Below are 24219 nucleotides of genomic sequence, written 5' to 3' on the forward strand. Positions count from 1 at the left end.
ATCTAATGCAGTTTTCACAGGCCAACTTCCCTGGTACGAGGCATGAAGTGATGAATGTCATCATATGTTTCTCCACTGCATGGATCTCATTTACTTGCCAAGCCTTCTTCTTTTTTGCAACAGATGTTGTACCTAAATGTACAAAAACACATTAGTTTAATTTAACAAATTGTAAATGTTCAAGACATATACAGAGTTCAATAACATGATGATAACATGAAGAGCCATTTATTTGCAGTAGATACGTAACAAAAAACGGTTTTATATATATATATATATATATATATATATATATATATATATATATATATATATATTCATACAGTACAGGCCAAAAGTTTGGACACACCTTCTCATTCAAGGTGTTTTCTTTATTTTCATGACAATTTACATTGGTATATTCTCTCTGAAGGCATCAAAACTATGAATGAATACATGTGAAGTGAACAAAAAAAGTTCATAGTTTTGATGCCTTCAGAGAGAATATACCAATGTAAATTGTCATGAAAATAAAGAAAACACCTTGAATGAGAAGGTGAAATAACTGAAAACATTTTATATTCTAGTTTCTTTAAAATAGCCACCCTTTTGGCCTGTACTGTGTATATATTACGGTTTTCTGTTACATCTCTACTGCAAATAAATGGCTCTTATTAGATTTATTGAACTCTGTATATGGGATTATATATATATGATTCTGGTTTAATATGCAAATACTAATATGGTTTAATATGCAAATACTATGTTTAACTACATCTAAAAAATCCGGTTTCTTTCACAGTCCAAAGACCTGTAGATATAGTGAACTGCCTACTCTGAATTGCCCATAGGTGTGAATTTGAGTGGTTGTTTGTTTGTAATAGGCCTGTGATAGACCTGTGATAGAATGGTGACCTGGTCTTGGTGTACCCTGCCTGCACCAGAATGGATGGATTGGTGAATATTTACAATGCCTATAAAAACTATTCACCCCCTTAGATTTTTCACCCTTTTATTGCTTTTTAAAAGTTAAATCATGGTCAATACAATTAGGCTTTTTGACAACAATTTGCAAGTCTAAAAGGCAAAATAATATCAATTTATTAAAAATATATAGTATGAAATAAGCGTTTGCATAAATATTCACCCCCTTTCAAGTGACTGACGTAATTCAACAGAGGTCCAGCTACTTAATTCCAGCATTGTCACAATTTGTGAAATGGAGATCACTTGAGTACACCTGATGTGATTGTAGTATAAAAACACACGTGTCTGGTTCGTCTGTGATATAATTGCAAGACAAAAGAACACTTCAACCAACTCAGAGAAAAGATAATTGAGAAGTATAAGTCATGAGCATGAGACTGCCACAAAAAGATTTCTAACTCAGTTCAGTTAAAACCATCATTAAGAAAGGAGTATAGCACTTATAAACCTGCCTAGAGCTGGCCAAAAATCTCTTTTCACTTTGATAATTAAGACTTTTCTTTTTTGCAAATTGTTGTCAAAAAGCCAAATTGTATTGACCATGATTTCATTTCTAAAGGCAATAAAAGGGTGAATATTTTTATAGGCCTTGTAGCTAAGCAAATGTATTAATATAGTATGATCACCTTTAGCAGAAGACCTTTCAAGAGAATGCTTCATATTCACTGTGGTCACAACTTCAGTGTCTAATGGTGGTGCACACACATTTGCCTGTGTATCTGCAGACAAAATTAAGCCATAACTGTCATTTTTACTTGTTACAATTTTTTTTCTCCAACATTTTATGTGTAATAACATTATGCTTATCATCAATTTGGAAAAAATTATACCTTCGTGTTCTTCACAGTTTTCACCCTCCTCGCTCATCACTTCATTATTTAACTCCATCTCCTCTGCAATAAAGAAATATGATAAATATGCATAATGTCAGTTCTTACACCATAGGCTATTTATGCTTAATGTGGTTTATATTAAAGAAATATCCAAACGTACACCAAGACCAGTAGCTGAGTTAATTAACAATAATAAAATTAATGAAATGTAGTTTATATACCATTTGGGTCAATAGTGATCTCATCCAAATTCTTGCCCTTAAATTGGCCAACTCTTCCTTGTTCTAGAGCCATAAGGACTTTGCTGACTTTTGCAAGCTGTAAAGTCTTTTCAGGAAGGCGATAGTATTCCCGATGAATTCGAATATCGTGTCCGAGAAAGTTTGCTAATTGATCCAAGTCTGTGTCTCTCAAGTTTAGAACTGTCGAAAGTGTCGCTGCTTGCTTTCGTAATTTTGTGGATGTAAGTGCACTTGGAAAATCCGCACCGCAATGCTTGGCAAAGTAGCGGATACAGTCCGAGCCTCTGTAATGGGACACTGCAGTTGGCCGGGCAAAAAGATAAACATTTTCTTTTAACACTCCACAAGCCTCCCTATTCTTTACAACCAACTCCAAAGCAGCCATCATTTTGGGTGTCAACAGAATGGGAACTGGACGTCCCCTTTTTCCTCTGATGACAATTCTTGAGAAGTGCCGGCATAGTTTTTTCTCAACCTCAGACAGTGCCCAATCTATATCAGCATGTGGTTTAGTGGTGTCCCTGGTCAAAAATGCAGATAAAGGCATGTTAGATACCTCACCCTCTCTGCGACGGTTGAACAGGATGATTTGAGTCAGAATGGTCTTGGCAAGTTCAGACCAGCATTTTGTTGAAGGCTCTGAAGATAACTGTTGAAAGTATTCATCTTGTGTTTTGTTGAGAAAGGCATGAAGCTTCTGTACATCTTTTGTAAAAGGCAACAGTGTAGGTGCATTCCACTTCATTTCTTCCAAATTTCGTGCAGCTGTTGCAGAGATCAAATCACACCATCTTTCTTTATGCACGTCTTGAAAGTCAGTGACTTTCTGTGCCAAGTCAAGATCTTTGTTCATCAAAGCTTTTGCTTTTGTAAGCTTACTAATCTTCATTAGACTTATTCCAAGTTTTTTTGCAAGAGAAGGTGTTCTGTACATATTGTTTTTTTCATCATATCCACATACATGTCTGACAGCTTGAACCGTCTTCATATAGTTGTGTGGATCTATGAAATCTTCCATCTTTTTCAAAGATGCAACTTTGCTGCCACTGATCAGTAACTTTCCTAGTTCCCGCAACTTCTGTCGGACATATGCCTCATTCTTAGCAGATGATCCACCTTTGTTAAGCAAGTGTTCGCCCAACTGAATAATGCAGATGTCTTTTTTTACAGCAGCTGTTATTTCATCTGGATTCATATGGCTTATTGTCTTCCATAGTGATTTGCTTATGTCCGAAGGTACAGGTTGCATATATGTACAGAGGGCTTGGACATGGTTTTTTCCAGGCTTTGGAATGAAATGTACACCTGATGTGATTGTAGGGCCTAATTTACAGCTTTTCATATGCCTCCAGAGAGCTCTCCGGTCAAACAGCCCTTGGCAATATGCACAATGCATAAAGTCACTGCCTTTTGTTTTTTTGGAGGGTTGTCTGATTGGAACTAGCTCCCCGTTGCCTGACTTTATCACAGCTGCATTATGTACAAAGTTGCCTCTGTGGCGCAAATCATCCAAAAGCATTTTTCTTTGTTTAGAACCCTTCGGAAAATTGCATGCAGTAGCTACTGGTTTTTCAGCTGAATGCACATATTCCAAATGTCTTGCCATTTTGCAGAAAGATTTGAGACAAAATAGGCAGTAGTGCTTCTTGTTATATAATCTAGCACCATCACTTTTTTTTTTAACAGAGCTGACTATTACTTGTGCTGATTTCTGACGACTGCTGCTTGGTGCATCACTGTCTGAACTGTCTTCAGAATTTTCACTTAGCTCCATGGTCTCCTGACTGTTCTTTTCTATAATACTTTCTCCATGGGTGGTGCTATCGGGGACAGAACTGGTGGCTTGTACAGAAGCTGGGTCTGACTGATGCACTGGATATGGTATAATGGATGAACTACTCCCTGAACTACTCTCTTCATTTTCATCTTTGGAGTCTGGGACATATTCCTCTCCACTGTCTGAAGTACTATCAAAGAGCTCGTCTGAAGCCTCAGGAATTGAATCTTTCATCTAAAAGTCAATAACAGTTTAATTAATTGTAAAATACTTTCAATACATGTTCCACTAAGGACTAACAATCTCAAAAATACTTTTTAAATGACCCTGCATAGTGCTGTACTGACAATCTCTGTGGCACTATTAATTTCTATATACACACCATATAGACAAAAGTATCGGGACACTTGACCATTACACCAGCAGCGACTTTAATGACATTGAATTCAAATCCATAAACCTTAATATGGAGTTGACCCCACTTTGCAGCTATAACAGCTTCCATTTGTCTTGGAGGGCTTTCCACAGGATGCTGGAGTGTTTCTGTCAGAATTTGTGCCCGTTCATTCTGTAAAACATTTATGAGGTCAGGCTCTGACGTTGGACGAGGGGGGCTGGCTCACAATCTCTGTTCCAGTCAATCTCAAAGGTGTTGGATGATATGCACACGGCTGCTGGTTTTCCGCCTCATGGCTGAGTTGCTGTTGACTCTAAACACTTCCATTTGCCAAAACCAGTACTTACAGTTGACCGTGGAATATCCAGCAGGGATGAAATGAAAGGTGGTATCCTATCACAGGACTATGCTTGAAGTCATGAAGTTTGAGACCCATTCTGTTTTACAAATGTGTATAAATGAAGATGACTGCAAGGCTAGGTAACTAAATTTATACACCTGTGGCAATGGGTCTAACTGAAACACCTACACTTAAAAGGTGTATCCCAATACTTTTGTCTCAATACAATTGTATTTACAATTTGTTAGCAGGTAAAACGTTTTAGAATTTAAAATGTCTTAGATTTATAATGTTCTGATATGCTGTGGAAACTTATAAAACAAGCCGTAGGAACATTCTATTGGTAATATAAATGTTAACCATAAAAAACTTACAATGATACTTTTGGTCCTCCGTAACCTTGGTATGCGCATATCTTGGTCAGAGTCTTCTGATAAAGACTGCTGAAACAAATGATCACAGAAAGCACACAATACTAAGAAAAGAGATACATTCAGTAATGCTGTAACACTACACTCACACAAAAAATACAATTTACTGTGTTACAATGTTGTATAAATTGTAATAACAAACACAGTTAAACTAAAATACACTTGTTTAAACAGACACTGAAATATAGACTAGAATTTTAGTGTTCATATTGCAAAACCTTGGAACAAATGAGATTCAGTTAGGCACACCCACAAAGTTTTGTATTTAACATTTAGTTATAGCAACAAGTTATATAACTTCCAGTTAGTGCTCTATGATGTGCTCATCAGGTGGTAAAGTAGATAAAGTAAAGACAGTGCTCTAATAAACAGTGCTACTGGGATTGAAGAGGTTTACCTGCTCAGTTACAGATGAATCCATGGCAGTGTTTTCATCAAGCCCTGTTGCAGACTGCAGAGCATGCTGCTGCTTCTCATGCACATTGTGCTCAGTAGTGTCCTTCATCACCTGCATTTTTTTGGGACATGCAAAAAAAAAATTATCCAATCTAAAAAGCAGACTAAGCAAACAGAAAATAAGAACTGCAGTTAATTGCAACAAAAATATGTTACTTCACTATAGGAATGAAGTGCATGATTGCAGGGTTAAATACAGCAAATTCTAGAAGGTTATGAAGTAAATATGATGTGCTCAATAACACAAAGTTTTGTACTTAACCTTTAGTTATAGCAACAAAAAAAATTAGCTTAAACACATCTCAATAAATACATACCTTCTGGGGACCTTTAACACAGATTAGGTTTAGGCGAATTGTGGGGACACTGTTCTAAATAAAAATCTCTCTCACACACATACACGACTAAAACCTACTTTGTGGGGACTCCGTATAGAAACTCTTAAACAAGATGATATTATAAAAAAGGCAGAGTTCTGACACTTCAAATATCACTAATGTAATGTCTGTCTACTCTATGTTCACTGTCATGCACACTGGAGATGTATATAACTTACAGTTAGTGCTCTATGATGTGCTCATCAGGTGGTAAAGTAGATAAAGTAAAGACAGTGCTCTAATAAACAGTGCTACTGGGATTGAAGAGGTTTACCTGCTCAGTTACAGATAATTCCATGGCAGTGTTTTCATCTCGACCAGTTGCAGACTGCAAAGCATGCCGCTGCTTCTCATGCACATTGTGCTCAGTAGTGTCCTTCATCACCTGCATTTTTTTGGGACATGCAAAAAAAAAATTAATCCAATTTAAAAAGCAGACTAAGCAAACAGAAAATAAAAACTGCAGTTAATTGCAACAAAAATATGTTACTTCACTATAGGAATGAAGTGCATGATTGCAGGGTTAAATACAGCAAATTCTAGAAGGTTATGAAGTAAATATGATGTGCTCAATAACACAAAGTTTTGTATTTAACATTTAGTTATAGCAACAAAAAAATTAGCTTAAACACATCTCAATAAATACATACCTTCTGGGGACCTTTAACACAGATTAGGTTTAGGCGAATTGTGGGGACACTGTTCTAAATAAAAATCTATGTTCACCTTTCACAAACTCTCTGACACACATACACGACTAAAACCTACTTTGTGGGGACTCCGTATAGAAACTCTTAAACAAGATGATATTATAAAAAAGGCAGAGTTCTGACACTTCAAATATCACTAATGTAATGTCTGTATACTCTATGTTCACTGTCATGCACACTGGAGATGTATATAACTTCCAGTTAGTGCTCTATGATGTGCTCATCAGGTGGTAAAGTAGATAAAGTAAAGACAGTGCTTTAATGACAGTGCTACTGGGATTGAGGAGGTTTACCTGCTCAGTTACAGATGAATCCATGGCAGTGTTTTCATCAAGCCCTGTTGCAGACTGCAGAGCATGCTGCTGCTTCTCATGCACATTGTGCTCAGTAGTGTCCTTCATAACCTGCATTTTTTTTGGGACATGCAAAAAAAATTAATCCAATTTAAAAAGCAGACTAAGCAAACAGAAAATAAAAACTGCAGTTAATTGCAACAAAAATATGTTACTTCACTATAGGAATGAAGTGCATGATTGCAGGGTTAAATACAGCAAATTCTAGAAGGTTATGAAGTAAATATGATGTGCTCAATAACACAAAGTTTTGTGTTTAACATTTAGTTATAGCAACAAAAATAAATTAGCTTAAACACATCTCAATAATTACATACCTTCTGGGGACCTTTAACACAGATTAGGTTTAGGCGAATTGTGGGGACACTGTTCTAAATAAAAATCTCTCTCACACACATACACGACTAAAACCTACTTTGTGGGGACTCCGTATAGAAACTCTTAAACAAGATGATATTATAAAAAAAGGCAGAGTTCTGGCACTTCAAATATCACTAATGTAATGTCTGTCTACTCTATGTTCACTGTCATGCACACTGGAGATGTATATAACTTACAGTTAGTGCTCTATGATGTGCTCATCAGGTGGTAAAGTAGATAAAGTAAAGACAGTGCTCTAATAAACAGTGCTACTGGGATTGAAGAGGTTTACCTGCTCAGTTACAGATAATTCCATGGCAGTGTTTTCATCTCGACCAGTTGCAGACTGCAAAGCATGCTGCTGCTTCTCATGCACATTGTGCTCAGTAGTGTCCTTCATCACCTGCATTTTTTTGGGACATGCAAAAAAAAAATTAATCCAATTTAAAAAGCAGACTAAGCAAACAGAAAATAAAAACTGCAGTTAATTGCAACAAAAATATGTTACTTCACTATAGGAATGAAGTGCATGATTGCAGGGTTAAATACAGCAAATTCTAGAAGGTTATGAAGTAAATATGATGTGCTCAATAACACAAAGTTTTGTATTTAACATTTAGTTATAGCAACAAAAAAATTAGCTTAAACACATCTCAATAAATACATACCTTCTGGGGACCTTTAACACAGATTAGGTTTAGGCGAATTGTGGGGACACTGTTCTAAATAAAAATCTATGTTCACCTTTCACAAACTCTCTGACACACATACACGACTAAAACCTACTTTGTGGGGACTCCGTATAGAAACTCTTAAACAAGATGATATTATAAAAAAGGCAGAGTTCTGACACTTCAAATATCACTAATGTAATGTCTGTATACTCTATGTTCACTGTCATGCACACTGGAGATGTATATAACTTCCAGTTAGTGCTCTATGATGTGCTCATCAGGTGGTAAAGTAGATAAAGTAAAGACAGTGCTTTAATGACAGTGCTACTGGGATTGAGGAGGTTTACCTGCTCAGTTACAGATGAATCCATGGCAGTGTTTTCATCAAGCCCTGTTGCAGACTGCAGAGCATGCTGCTGCTTCTCATGCACATTGTGCTCAGTAGTGTCCTTCATAACCTGCATTTTTTTGGGACATGCAAAAAAAAAATTAATCCAATTTAAAAAGCAGACTAAGCAAACAGAAAATAAAAACTGCAGTTAATTGCAACAAAAATATGTTACTTCACTATAGGAATGAAGTGCATGATTGCAGGGTTAAATACAGCAAATTCTAGAAGGTTATGAAGTAAATATGATGTGCTCAATAACACAAAGTTTTGTATTTAACATTTAGTTATAGCAACAAAAAAAATTAGCCTAAACACATCTCAATAAATACATACCTTCTGGGGACCTTTAACACAGATTAGGTTTAGGCGAATTGTGGGGACACTGTTCTAAATAAAAATCTCTCTCACACACATACACGACTAAAACCTACTTTGTGGGGACTCCGTATAGAAACTCTTAAACAAGATGATATTATAAAAAAGGCAGAGTTCTGACACTTCAAATATCACTAATGTAATGTCTGTATACTCTATGTTCACTGTCATGCACACTGGAGATGTATATAACTTACAGTTAGTGCTCTATGATGTGCTCATCAGGTGGTAAAGTAGATAAAGTAAAGACAGTGCTCTAATAAACAGTGCTACTGGGATTGAGGAGGTTTACCTGCTCAGTTACAGATGAATCCATGGCAGTGTTTTCATCAAGCCCTGTTGCAGACTGCAGAGCATGCTGCTGCTTCTCATGCACATTGTGCTCAGTAGTGTCCTTCATAACCTGCATTTTTTTTGGGACATGCAAAAAAAATTAATCCAATTTAAAAAGCAGACTAAGCAAACAGAAAATAAAAACTGCAGTTAATTGCAACAAAAATATGTTACTTCACTATAGGAATGAAGTGCATGATTGCAGGGTTAAATACAGCAAATTCTAGAAGGTTATGAAGTAAATATGATGTGCTCAATAACACAAAGTTTTGTATTTAACATTTAGTTATGGCAACAAAAAAAATTAGCTTAAACACATCTCAATAATTACATACCTTCTGGGGACCTTTAACACAGATTAGGTTTAGGCGAATTGTGGGGACACTGTTCTAAATAAAAATCTATGTTCACCTTTCACAAACTCTCTGACACACATACACGACTAAAACCTACTTTGTGGGGACTCCGTATAGAAACTCTTAAACAAGATGATATTATAAAAAAGGCAGAGTTCTGACACTTCAAATATCACTAATGTAATGTCTGTCTACTCTATGTTCACTGTCATGCACACTGGAGATGTATATAACTTACAGTTAGTGCTCTATGATGTGCTCATCAGGTGGTAAAGTAGATAAAGTAAAGACAGTGCTCTAATAAACAGTGCTACTGGGATTGAAGAGGTTTACCTGCTCAGTTACAGATAATTCCATGGCAGTGTTTTCATCTCGACCAGTTGCAGACTGCAAAGCATGCCGCTGCTTCTCATGCACATTGTGCTCAGTAGTGTCCTTCATCACCTGCATTTTTTGGGACATGCAAAAAAAAAATTATCCAATTTAAAAAGCAGACTAAGCAAACAGAAAATAAAAACTGCAGTTAATTGCAACAAAAATATGTTACTTCACTATAGGAATGAAGTGCATGATTGCAGGGTTAGATACAGCAAATTCTTGAAGGTTATAAAGTAAATATGATGTGCTCAATAACACAAAGTTTTGTATTTAACATTTAGTTATAGCAACAAAAAAATTAGCTTAAACACATCTCAATAAATACATACCTTCTGGGGACCTTTAAAACAGATTAGGTTTAGGCGAATTGTGGGGACACTGTTCTAAATAAAAATCTATGTTCACCTTTCACAAACTCTCTCTCACACACATACACGACTAAAACCTACTTTGTGGGGACTCCGTATAGAAACTCTTAAACAAGATGATATTATAAAAAAGGCAGAGTTCTGACACTTCAAATATCACTAATGTAATGTCTGTATACTCTATGTTCACTGTCATGCACACTGGAGATGTATATAACTTACAGTTAGTGCTCTATGATGTGCTCATCAGGTGGTAAAGTAAAGTGCTCTAATGTATTTAACATTTATTTATAGCAGTAAAAAAGCTTAAACTCATCCCAGGAATTACTATTACCTGCAATTTTTTAGTACAATAAATGTATAATTTTTCTCAAAATTGTGTATAACTAAAATGAACTGCCTGATAAGTGACAATGTTCAGGAATTAAAATATTACTAAACATATTCATAAAGTCTTACATCTGTTAGCAGTTTAAATAACTAAATTGGACAATAAACAACAACGCTGAACAGAGTCAGATACCTTGCATACCTTTGTACGCCAAGGCCAGTCTGTTCCTCCATAATCGTAAGTAATTTCATCTCCTTCTTTGATGTCTGTTACAGCAAACAGGCAAAGATGGGGTTTTCCATCCACTTCAATCTTCTTCATTTTGCAATTTGGATGTTTGTCGTCATCATTAACCAGCCTACCAAAAGATCCATCTTCTTTTGCAGCATCAATGCTTAACACACACCGAAAAAAGGCAAAGCATGACAGAATATTCAGATCTAACTGTCAGGTGTAAATGTTTAACTGGACAGATGTAAAAGTAATATATAACTATAATTTATCATTTAAAAAGATTGTTAAAATTAACTTATGCTTTATTAGTGTTATGTGAGGTTTACTAGGGGTTTAAGGTTATTTTCAGAAATAAAACATACCATTCATTGAACAATTTACTAATAATATTTATAATTATATTTTAATCATTTAATTCTGTGTAATTTAGATGATGTGCAGATATGAAGTAAATAATCTTACCACCATGTTTTTCCTTTCCATTTAAAGTCAAACATAAACACAGCACATTTATCATGGTAGATTCTTCTTCTTCTTTGAGATTCATTGAAATCAATCATTTCTCCTCTGTACTCAGCCACAAAATCGCCTCTAAAAAATGATGCTAGTGCAAAGACACCACGGCCTGTCAAAAAAACAAAAGAATACATTGTATTAAACCAATTAGGCATTAAATTCAGTTTGGTGATGTAGAGAACAGACGTATATTTAAGCTGCCCCCGCACCTTTCATGTAATATTGTGCACGATTTACCAGTTTACCTCCTCTTGTTCGTACAAGCAAAGTTCTGAAACTAGTTTGGTCCTATCCTAACTAGTATAACATGTCGAGAAAGCTGCGGCAAGGGTAAGGGGTAGCCACTTCATCTCAACCAGCCTCGGGGACCGCAATGGTGGATGTTATGACTCATTTTGCGCAAGAGTTAGACAAACACAAAGAAAGTTTACTGGCAGAGCTGAGAGCTGCCTATACATACGAAGTTGGATGTTCTCAGCTCCTTATTAGATTTGCACAGTCGGCAGACAACAACCATGGAGACCGAACTCGCCACCGAAAAGAAATAACCGAGCTGACTACGAGATTCCAGCAACTCGAGAAAACTAACAATGCGCTGCTATCAAAGTGGAAGACCTCGGAAATCGATCCAGGCGACAGGATCTAAGGATAGTGGGCTTACCTGATGGAGGCGAAGACAGTTCACCTTTGAAATATGTTTCCCAATTCCTCCAAGACATGGTCGGACCTTCCCTAGGCCGCTGGGAGCGCAATGGGTACCAGTGCCAAAGCCCAGTCGAGGAAAACCCCACAAGGCATTATCGTTAGATTCCACCACTAAGGAATAAGGAGTGGGTGCTTCGCTGGGGTAGGTCACCAAAAGGATGGCATAACTTTCGGTCGTGACCCTTTAATTCAAGGGCTAAGGGAACTGCCATACTGATATCTAAAAAGCTTCAGTTGTTCCAGAGAAACTAATCTCTTATGGTCAGCAGTGCTATATTGTTGTATCAGTTAAGCATTTTTACATACCAGTCATTGTGGCCTGTGTTTATGCCCCTAACATTAATAATGATAAGTTTATGTCTGTGCTTATACACCAACCAGGCATAACATTCTAACATTGTGAGCACTGCCAGGTGAAGTGAATAACACTGATTATCTCTTCATCATGGCACCTGTTAGTGGAGGGGATATATTAGGGAGCAAGTGAACATTTATTCCTCAAAGTTGATGTGTTAGAAAGTAGAAAAATGGGCAAGCGTAAGGATTTGAGCGAGTTTGACGAGGGCCAAATTGTATAGAGAAATTCTATACTAACTTGCAGCTCTTTCTTTCTTATATCAATGACTCGACGACTTAGGGCAGGATAAACCCACCCTCTGCTGACAATGTTTGTATTTCTGTTTATCGCTTTCTATCTTTTTTTCTAAACAGCCGCATGTAGCAATTTCATTTGGTATAACAAATACCATGCTTGTGCGGACGTTTTTCATTTACTTTATTATTTATTTTACTTTCTCAATCTACTTACTTTTCTTATGTTTTTTTCAAGACATAGACCATTTTGAGTAAGAGGGCTGGAGGGGGTTAGTTCCCATTTTGTTTAGTTTCTGTTTACTTTGTTGAGTTTTACTTGTGTGTGTGTGTATGTATATATATATATATATATATATATATGTTTATTACAATTATATGTTTATACAAATTTAATTGTAACTGTTGTTTTGTGAAACAAATAAAAAAAAAATATATAATAATAATAATAATAATAATAATGCATTCTAAATCCACAATAGCATCATTCTAATACTCACTGCCCTCCAATCTGTGTTCAATAACAATTTCTATACAAAAATATGTCTGTGCAAGTCAAGAAAACTCTGGACAAATATAAAATTAGTCAGATTGTAATCCATCATAATGAACAGAAACTGATTGAGCTCACCTTTCTCTGGACTGATGTATTTCACATCAAGCTTTGATGTCTTATCACTCTTTGTAGTTGCATAATGCACAGCATCAGCACGGGGACTGATCCTTCGTGGCATTTTTAACTCTACAGAAAATGTAAACACAGTAAAGTTATATGATTTTTTGTGCCCAGTGATGTTCAGGTCTGAATATATAATATAAAATTTTTATTTATATTAATATGTCCTGCGTCTTGTATGTTTCCCTAATGCAAGTTAGTGCAATTTTAATCTGCAAAATTATTCTGCGCTGTCAAATGACTTGTGACTTTAGAAGAAAGTAAAATAATTGTACATTTTTACGTAACCTATCGGCCCAAAAGATACCTAAACGAGCCTTAGGAATCCTCCTAATTGTGGCCTGGATTAAAAAAAAAAAGAAAGAAAGAAATTAATAATTACCTTAATTATAACCTTAATAATTACCTGTCCACGATTTCAGAGGTTATAAAATACACCCGTCAGCCAACTGAATACCCTGACTTAGTTTTAATAACTTTTTGGACTGTCTAGTTTGCTAGACAGGTTGTCATATATATATATATATATATATATATATATATATATATATATATATATATACTGACTAGATGTCGCCTTGGGCCTCTAAGCATACGTCAACATCGCCGCCATCTTGGGTCGGGGATCTGAAGGAAGCGCCAAAGTTAACTGTGTAAGATAGTGTTGTTTTGTTTGTTGTAGTGTTTGTTTTTGTGTTATATAACCATTTTACGCTGGGTCATTGTATTACAGGCTTGCTGATGTACAAAATAAACCAGTACAATTCAAATGTTTTAATTAACATGTATTTTTAAGTATGGATATCACACCATTGTAGTCATGTTGTGTGCAGTAGACTAGGCTAAGGTCAGTAACAATAGTTAATTTTAACTTCACTGAAGTGGAAGAATAATAAACTTACACCTAGTTTTTAAGTAGATTAATATCAAAAGCTTCAATTTTCTTTGGACTCGATCATAAATACATGTCTGTAAGCTGGAACAAACCAAAAAACTAAAAGAAATCATTTGAGATTTGGACGATTTATGATGATTTAATTTCTGCCTAGATGCAGATGTTCGGTTCCCCATCCTAACATTCTCAGGTCTGTTGGTCAGGAAGTCCAGAATTGTTTTTTTCCCCCTTTGTTTGTTTAACTCATGCCTTTATTAATTTAAATTTTGCTCTATTATTTTATGTATTTATTTATTTATCTATTTATTTATATTTTATATATACTTTATTTTATATTATTCATGTTTTTTTTTCATATAACTATCAGCATCCTTGTAATAGTTTTGTGCAATGTAGAACAAATTAATTAGTTATGTAGGTGTGTCTAAGTATTGTATTGTATATGATATATCACATATTTATGATAGAACATAGATTAATTAATTATTTTACTTATATCAAATAAGTAAAATAATTAATTAATTTATGTTCTATCATAAATATATGTCTGACATTTATAATAAACCAAACGGCTTGAAAATCGGTTGATAATTAATCAAATGAAGGTGATTCTAATGGTTGTTAGTTCTCTGCCAGTGTTAACTAATGCAGAGTGGACGCGGCTTCCCCCGACACAAGATGGCGGCCGCGATGACGCATCGTTCCTATTACAAGCAACGTCACAGCCTGGCATAGCAGCCGCGTTTACATTTCAGTTAGTTATAAAATCCCTAAAACACAAAAAAACTATTACAAGCGTAACATGTTACCCATAGATATAAAAAAACAAACATACCTGTTGTGGTATTCAGGTGCATTTCCTCGTCTCAGCGCTCATTAGACCGATAGCCTTTGGCTTCCACCTTTTAGCAGGATAAGCAATGGAGATGGGTATTGTAGTTCTTTTTCTCTTCCTGTGTAGCGTGTACGGACCAATAGCGCAGTAAAAAAAACTACAATCTAGTATTCTCGGCCTCAGGCACTTCATTCACCGTTTTAAGATTTTTAAAAAGCATAACCACACTCCGCAAATTTATGGATTATTATTAAGTACGTAAATTACATTAAAAATATACGTTTTATTTTTTTTCTGTTTATTATTACTGTATAGATTTTGCTAATAATTTAATTGTTATCTAACAATTTTTGGCCATAAACTTTTTGCACATCTACATAATCTGTTTATTTGAACATATTCTATAAAAAATCTAAACTATTAAATTATATGCAATTAACAATGCTTATGCCTAATTAAACAAAATTAAATACATATAGTCTTACCTCTTCGATTTAACACTACTTAAACCTCTAATGCCAGTAAAGCTACTGCGCATGTGCACATTACCCACAATTACCCACAATTCTAGTGGGCAGTCACGTAAGTAGGCAGTACCATGATTTGCATGCTTTTGCATACAAGACTGTGTGAGTAGCCCCGCCCAAAGAATTCTCCGTTCCAGACTAAAGGGGGAGACGCAGAGCAAATCGTTCACACACACAGATATTAAAAAACGCTCGTTATAGGGACTAAGCTAAAACTTCGTCAGCAACCTATTTAAAGACTCCCTAACATGTTTATATTCTCACCCCTGTGGGGACCAGGGTTTTTGTCCCCATAAGGTTTTTGGTCCCCATGACGTTGGTGTGTAAACAGCATGGTGTCCCCACAATGTGATAATTACGAACACACACACACACACACACAATATCACACACACACACACAATATCACACACACACACAAAATCACACACACACACAAAATCACACACACACACACAAAATCACACACACAAACAATATTACACACAAAAACACCCACATACAATATTACACACAATCACTCCTACACTCACACTCCTACACTTACACACCTACACTCACACACACACACAATCACTCCTACACTCACACTCCTACACTCACACACCTACACTCACACACACACACAATCACTCCTACACTCACACACACACACAATCACACACACACACAATCACACACACACACAATCACACACACACACAATCACACACACACACACACACACACACACACAATCACACACACACACACACAATCACACACACACACACACACACACACACACACACAATCACACACACACACACACACACACACACACACACACACAATCACACACACACACAAACACACACACACACACACACAATCACACACACACAATCACACACACAGACACACATTTGCCCCGTTTCCTACCAAAAATTAGCATGGTTAATGAAATACAATTGAAAACGGCATTAAAAACACCACCTCGCCAATTTCCACAAGGCTTCTGAAGTATATTACATTCCAAAACCCAGATCAGGAAGGAATTGCCAAGCGGTCGACTGCTGCCTTGACTGCACCATAAACCTGCGGATGCTTTTCCAAGATATAAAATTATGAACCGGGGAAAAAAATCCCGTCAATCAGCCGTCAGTCAAAACAGACAGTCGCTAAATTCCAGTTGTATTACGAGTGCAGCACTTACAGCAGATATTATTTCCCTTGTCTCTGCAAAAAATTCCAGCAGGGGAAAGAGGACGGATTATGACCGGAGATATCTGGCTTCTTCTGCCAGGGATGTTCAAGAACACCAGGTGCCATGCTGGCAGCACTCCCGCAAAGTAAACAGGAGGCCCCTCGTAGGTTTTTGACAGATTTTTATGAATACAGACTGCTCCGATTTCAGGAGAAGACAACCTCGTGAAAATCAGAGTCACCTCTTCCATATAGTGCTTTGACACTCTGGGAAATTATCCATCAAGTCAGGCTGAACCAAAAATCTAATGAGCTAGAGTTTAAGCACACAGGCAATCAAACTCCAGTCAAGTGCCGCTGCACTCATTAACAGTCGAGCATCCCGAGGGCAAAAAAGGGTGAATGTAGGGGTGGGCAACATGGTCATAATTTACATGACAATATATAAAACACATTGGCAATTTTTAAAAATTAATCTTTTGACGTAAAATTGATGTAATTCAAAAAACATTTTGCACAATGATTTTTTTTGATTTCTTTGTTTTAGCACTGATGCAAAATACTACTTTAAAAAAAATGTGCCATATTTGAATTCACATTTGCCAGCTCCAACATCACATCATCAAAAAAAAAAAACACACTTCAGGAAACGATAAATAGTATGATGGACAATATATTAATATTATTATCAGAATATTACCATATATACACCGCATTCCAAATTATTACGCAAATGATATATTTCTCTAATTTTCATAATTAGTCAATGCAAATGACAGTCAGTATAATTTTTAAGTCATCAGCCATTAGGGTATGATCCAAATTATTATGCACAACAGATTTAAAACATTTTATAGGTTGTAAAAAACAAAAAAATAGTCTTTTGTTGAATTTGCAGCATTATGCAAGGTCATATTTACAGAAATTAAAAGCTATTTTTTAATCAAAACCATCCTAACAGAACATGTTACATCTTAACATAGGACCCCCTCCTTGATATCAACTTTACAATTCTTGCATCCATTGAACTTGTGAGTTTTTGGACAGTTTCTGCTTGAATTTCTTTGCAGGATGTCAGAATAGCCTTCCAGAGCTGCTGTTTTAATGCAAACTGCCTCCTATCCTAGATCTTTTGCTTGAGGATGCTCCAAAGGTTTTCACTGGGGTTGAGGTCAGGGGAGAATGGTGGCCACACCATGAGTTTCTCATCTCTTATGCCCATCGCAGCCAATGACACAGTGGTATTCTTTGCCACATGAGATGGTGCATTGTCATGAATGAAGATGATTTTGCTACGGAAGGCACGGTTCTTCTTTTTGTACCATGGAAGAAAGTCAAAAACTCTATATACTTTGCCAAGGTCATTTTTACACCTTCAGGGACCCTAAATGGGCCTTCCAGCTCTCTCCCCATGATTCTGGCCCAAAACATGACCCCAGCACCTCCTTGTTGGGACATGGTGGCCATCCACCAACCATCCACTACTCCATTCATCTGGACCATCCAGGGTTGCATGACACTCATCAGTAAAGAAGACTAGTCTTCATGTTTGCCTGGGCCCACTGCAACCGTTTCTGCTTGTGAGCGTTGGTTAGGGGTGGCCGAATAGTAGGTTTATGCACAACTGCAAGCCTTTAAAGGATCCTACACCTTAAGGTTTGCGCGACTCCAGAGGCACCAGCAGCTTCAAATACCTGTTTGCTGCTTTGTAATGGCATTTCAGGATCTGTTCTTTTAATCTGATGAATTTGTCTGGCAGAAACCTTCCTCATTTTGCCTTTATCTGCACAAACCTGTCTGTGCTCTGAATCAGCCACAAATGTCTTCACAGTACGATGATCACGCTTAGGTTTTCATGAAATATCTAAATGTTTTTATACCTTGTCCAAGGCATTGCAATATTTGATCCTTCTCAGCAGCAGAGAGATCCTTTTTCTTTCCCATATCGCTTGAAATCTGTGGCCTGCTAAATAATGTGGAACAACTTTCTTCAGTACTTTTCCTTTGATTGGGCTCATCTGGGAAACTAATTATCACACGTGTCTAAGATTCATTTCAGTGATCCAAAGAGCTCTGAGACACAACAACATCCATGAGTTTAATTTAAAAACCAAAACTTTTAATATTTATGACACTTAAATCCAATTTGCATAATAATTTGGAACGCTGTGTATATAAAAGCGCTATACAAATAAAAATTAATTTGATTGAATATATGTCAATATATAAAATCTAGCCAAAAAAAAAATATTTTCTTTTCCTGAAGTGTGTTTACATTTTTTGGCTGACCCCGCGTGTGTATTTATACACACATATACAAACACACACAAATACAGCATTTTTGCAACAAATAACATTGTAGGGCAAGTACATGACTTACCAGCTGCAGTAAGAACATTTCTAACAGTTGGCAAATTTTGCACCAATAATTTATCCAGTCAAACCCCAGGGGAAAGTGTACCAAAAACAGCTTGAGGCTAAAAGACACACCGAGGGTCATACAGCTTAACACAAGCTCAGTATGCAGAGTAAAGCACAGCACTCATGTGCCTGTGAACCGAGAGCATGCTTCACCCTCCGCCAGCCCGCAGCTCCATGACTGAGGCGGCCCAGGAAACTTAATTTCCTGAGGAACAGTGGGGTATGGAATCAGCTCGAATTCTCAGACGTTCACAGTCGATAGCCTCGGGTGGAGTATTGAGTGGTGGAAAGCTGCAGGTTGTGCCACCCACACAATAGTGGCCTTCAGTAGCTGCTCTGTGGCCTGGCGGCTTCGGTAAACGAAGCTCAGGATCAGCGCAATTCCAGGCTGGGTGTTACACAGAGAAAGGGCCAGAAAGCAAGTAACAGAGAAGCTAGGAATCAGGCCATGAAAGCAAGCAGCAGTGTAGACTAACTGACAACATTCCAGTCCCCCAAAAAAAAGGCTTTCACACACAGCTGAAGAAACTTCCTAAAGTAACCTCAACTTTAACTTCTCTCTCTCTCTCTCTCTCTCTCTCTCTCAAACACACCTCAAAAAATAGGACAATCCCCTAATTTGATTCTTGCTATTCTGCTCTGCTCCTCTGAGATGCAATTAAAGCATTTAAAGGTTTTATGTGCTGCTGGGCAAATTGAGAATCTTCAGCTTCTAAATTAGATTCATCATTCCAGTAATTTACTGTCAGCCCCTGACCCTCATCAGGGTCAAAAAAATGAAAAAAGAAAAAAGATTCAGAGATTCAGAAAATTCCCTTTAAACCATTGAACAAACCTGGGTGGAAAAACAAAACTCTGTGTTCACAGAACAGACCGAGGAGATTAATGTGAGGAGAGATAGTGATTCTTTGCGCGACTGAAGGCGCAATTCATCACCGAATCCATTCATATCCTTGCTCTCCCTCAATCTGTTTTACCCAGAGACAAAGTGCACGAGTACTACAGTTAATCTCACCCCTGTTCCCGTTCTGACACATGCGTTTCGCCAGGTTTGAGGGGAATGTGTTTACGGGAAGCCTCATGGATGTGGAACTGCTTCTGTGTTTTGAATAGAAGTTCCTGCCTCAATGGTTATCATTACCTAATATTTACTTGGCAACTGGCAAATGATACCAGTAGAAAACTGCATCACCTCAAGAAAAAAAAAAAAAGAAAAAAGACTTGCCTGTCAGAGTACAGTTTTTATATATAAATATATATATATAAATCTACATCTAAAAGTATTTATTATAATTTTTTTTCTAAAATTATATTGCATGTACTAAATATTCACATTTCTATGGCATTTTAATCATCATGTAAATATTCAACACCTATGACAAACAGATATAAAAATACATAATGTAAAATCGGGGCACAGAATCAGACTGAGCTGCTGCACGGGACGTCTCGGTAAGCTAGTTGAGGGATGGAAAGCTAATCTTGTCGGTCATGAATTTGATTTGGACGATTATCTCCATGGTCGTGGACCTGGCACACACACAGTCCCTTACACACGAAAAGACCGCCTTAACCCATTTTACCGTCCTGAGCCACTCTGGTTTCTTTAAAAGGCTTTAAATGCACAACTCAGTTTGCTCAAGTCATGTGAACCTATTTACCTGTTCTTCTTTTCTTTTTTCAAATCCTCCACTATGACAGTTTGATTTCTAACAATACTGAAATGAGGAATATAAAAATGGCAAAATAATTGGTACAGTTAGTCATGAACAGCTATCACGTTTCAAATTCCAGCTTAATTGACATATGGGAATACTGGTGTGTTGCAGTGATTAGCATGAAATAAATCAATTAACCGACAGTAAATGAATTTTTACCTTCACTGGGACTGTTACCGCCCAAGTTGTTGAAAATCTTTTTTCCTGAAAATGATGGTTAATGTGCTAGAACTTTGTCCCACAAGCTTCATCTCAGACGGCCTGCATTTTCTTTACCTTTTAATTCCGTGGGATACGAGTGCAGAGCTCTACTGTAACATGTAATATGTGTTTGCCATCTGATACTATTCAATGCCTGCCAAGATACCTAGAGTTAAATAGGTTTCAACTATGTTTTGTTACTTGTAACACTACCTGCGCTTCTTATCTTGTTATTGGCATTACACAATTCCATACAACAGCCAACAAAAACTGCACATCATATTTCCTGAGATACGTTTTGTTATATGTTGTAGCTCTGTCTTTATGGTTCTTCATTAAAGCCAGGAGGGGAGAAATCTCAAGAAATCATTCAAAAGTCTTTGTTGAACAAAACCTTCAATCCTTCAGTTCTATACTTAGAGAAACAAAGAGACAAATTAATATATAAGAGCAAATTTAAAGTTAAACATGATATTGTATATACACACACACACTATATATCCCAAAGGTGGTACTACCAGAACACAAAACTGGGAGAGTAATTACTCATCTCTACACTTCAACAGGCTTCCAGGAGTGAAATTATGTTAAGTATGTGTGTTTTAACTGAACACACTTCACACATTGCGATGAATAGCACATGCTTTAAAATCCTGATGAACTACACACAGCAGCTCAGATGTGACATGGTTGATGGTAGCTTTATGTGTTTTTGTTTGTTTTTTTCCCCCCACATTTTAACATTTTAATAAATTGTGGAAAATGGCTTAAATCAGCCAATACTGACAGCTAAAAAAAGAAATACAGGAAAATGAGCATTGCTATCATTTCAGGTTAATGGAGAGTCGGGGAAGGTGCAATAACGTCACCAGCTGTGCAGTCAGGAACTGTTTGCTGGCAGAGGCAATTACAAAAACTCAGCTGGATGTTGGATTCTGTGTGATTCTGCAGCGAAAATTCACAAGAGTATGTGTTATTACGTTTGTGTAACCAAATTAAATAAATTATTTCGGCTTTACAAAATCAAAAAATAAACTGGTGTCACCCTAAATGCGTATGATTTGAATCCAAACCAAACAGGTTTTAGTTTGTAAAGTTGTAATACAGATTTCTAAATCTAATCGTCAGTATACAGTTAATTAACTGTGATTCAAAAAATTAGAGAGAAAGACAAGGCCAAACCACAGACCTCATAGCTGAGACTGTGGTTGGCTTGTCAAGGATGAAAACTTAAATGTGCTACATTAGAAACTTTTCTTTATTAAATCTTTTTTTTATATTAATTTTTTTATTTATAGATGTTCGATTTAAAGATAAGGTGGTAAAACATTGCTATTTCCTTATAATCCTATTGGTGGTGCACTCTGCGGGGTAGGAGCAAATAATTTTCTAAGTTTGTTTAAAACTATAACAAAACCTTTTTAAAAAAAATAAATAAATCGAATCAGGATATATATAAAAATCATGATACTTGCAAAATTGCAATACAAACTGAATTGCCTCCTAGGTATCATGATAATATCGTATCGGGAGGTCCCTGGTGAGTTCCTTCCCTACTGTATTATATTAGCTCCCATTTTAGCAGCTGAAACACGAGACAGCGTAGCACATCTGTTTTTACTTTGTGTGATTTGTTCAGTGCTGATGGCACACAAGTTGCTTTGTGAAAAATCTTTCATACACTGCCTGGCCAAAAAAAGTCACACAAACTAAAATTTTATTCAATCACCTTTATCTTTGATTAAAGCGCACAATGTGGTGGCGCGTTCACGTGTGAAAATGATTCCTCATGCTCCCAGAACCAATCTTTCACAATTTAAATCCTGGACTATGCCTGTGCCACCAGGGAAGAAGAAAAACTCCATGGATGGTTATAACCTGGTGGTTATAACCAGCTGACGTCATTTTATTGCCACCTGTCAGTGCGGAGTCTATTCCCGACCAACTGATGCAGTCCCAGATCAGAACGCTGCTTACAGAGGCTTGTACAGCGGGCACTGTGCATGATGGGTGCATCGTTTCATGCGCTTCCCTTCTTACCCTGACGCACCCATTGTCCTGGAATAGCGTCAACCTGAAATCATCAGACGAGATGACCTTTTCTATTACTCTTAAGACTTTATGCTGTCAATCTTTTTGCTCCCTAGCAAACTGGAGTCTTTTTCTGATTACCCTCACTAACAAGTCCCATGGTCCCAATTCCATGACTTCTCATCGGATTGTGTGTATATGCAAATGCTCTTACTTTCACTATTAAACGTATACTGTTGCCTTTCCAACCACATTTACTCCACAAAGTTGACGTTTTAGTACTAAACTTCCAGGTTTTGATAACGTGTTGAAGGGTCCTTAATCCATTTCTAATCTTCTTAGTTGTTTTCATTGCTTGATGCAGCTCAATAATTTGACTTTTTGAAATAGTGACTTTTTTTTGGCCAGGCAGTATATAAATATTTGTAAACCTACTTCCTATATAGTGTTTTTTTTTTTCTTTTCACGATACCGGTGCCAAATCGATACTCTTAAAACGATACAGGTGCCTAAATGGTGAACGGATATTTATTAAAAAAAAAATACAATTGGTGGATAACATTAAAGAAACAATATTTTAAATAAACAATATATTACAAGTTTAAAGTATACATAAATATAATCAAATACCAAACAATTTTACATACTACCTAACCATACCACAACAATTTAACACCAATAACCTCCAAGTCTTGGTATGCTTCCAACCATTCTTTTGCAGAAATATGACCATTATTTTGCCTGGCAAAACACGGCCCCTCTTCTGACTTTGCTAGGGTCTGACTGGGGCAGGGGACACATTAGACACGGTGAATCACTCTGCTTTTAACTTCATCCTGTGTGTCATTTAATTGTTTCATTAGGTTTGACGTGTTTCCCCTTTACACAATTGTGTAAAGGAGTGTCGGAATTCCTTGGTGTGAAATACATCCACACTAGAACGTTTTAAGCATTTTTAAGCTTTAGGAATTTCAATTGTAGCGTGTTTAGCTTAGCGAGCTAACACCACTAAATAAGAATTATTGCATGCACGCTCTGCATTCACACGGATGCTCTCATTTCACAAGTTGTGCTTTTAAGAATGTGAAAACAACATACATACTTGCGCTACTACAAACTTTAGTTAGCTTTGTATAGCTTTAGTTAGCTTTGTACTATTACATTTAGTTTATTCATACTCGTATTAACACTGTTGCACTTCACTTCATAAATGCTTTGACAATACTGCATACAAAC

At 36.6% G+C, this 24219-nt stretch overlaps 1 protein-coding gene and 2 long non-coding RNA genes across 4 annotated transcripts in view; all 3 read right to left on the reverse strand.

The window, feature by feature from the left end:
* tle5 (TLE family member 5, transcriptional modulator) overlaps positions 1-24219 on the reverse strand; it is a 47456-nt gene that overhangs the window by 14812 nt on the left and 8425 nt on the right. The window lies entirely within an intron of this gene.
* LOC128543063 (uncharacterized) lies at positions 1607-2202 on the reverse strand. Its single transcript, XR_008365693.1, has 3 exons — positions 2021-2202; positions 1797-1859; positions 1607-1685 (listed from the first exon to the last, which is right to left on the reverse strand). It is a non-coding gene; the product is annotated as an uncharacterized LOC128543063 (long non-coding RNA).
* Positions 11243-15112, reverse strand: LOC128543064 (uncharacterized). The gene is made up of 3 exons (XR_008365694.1): positions 14901-15112; positions 13126-13236; positions 11243-11307 (listed from the first exon to the last, which is right to left on the reverse strand). It is a non-coding gene; the product is annotated as an uncharacterized LOC128543064 (long non-coding RNA).

The sequence above is a fragment of the Clarias gariepinus genome, chromosome 15, assembly GCF_024256425.1.
Source record: "Clarias gariepinus isolate MV-2021 ecotype Netherlands chromosome 15, CGAR_prim_01v2, whole genome shotgun sequence".
Taxonomy (NCBI): domain Eukaryota; kingdom Metazoa; phylum Chordata; class Actinopteri; order Siluriformes; family Clariidae; genus Clarias; species Clarias gariepinus.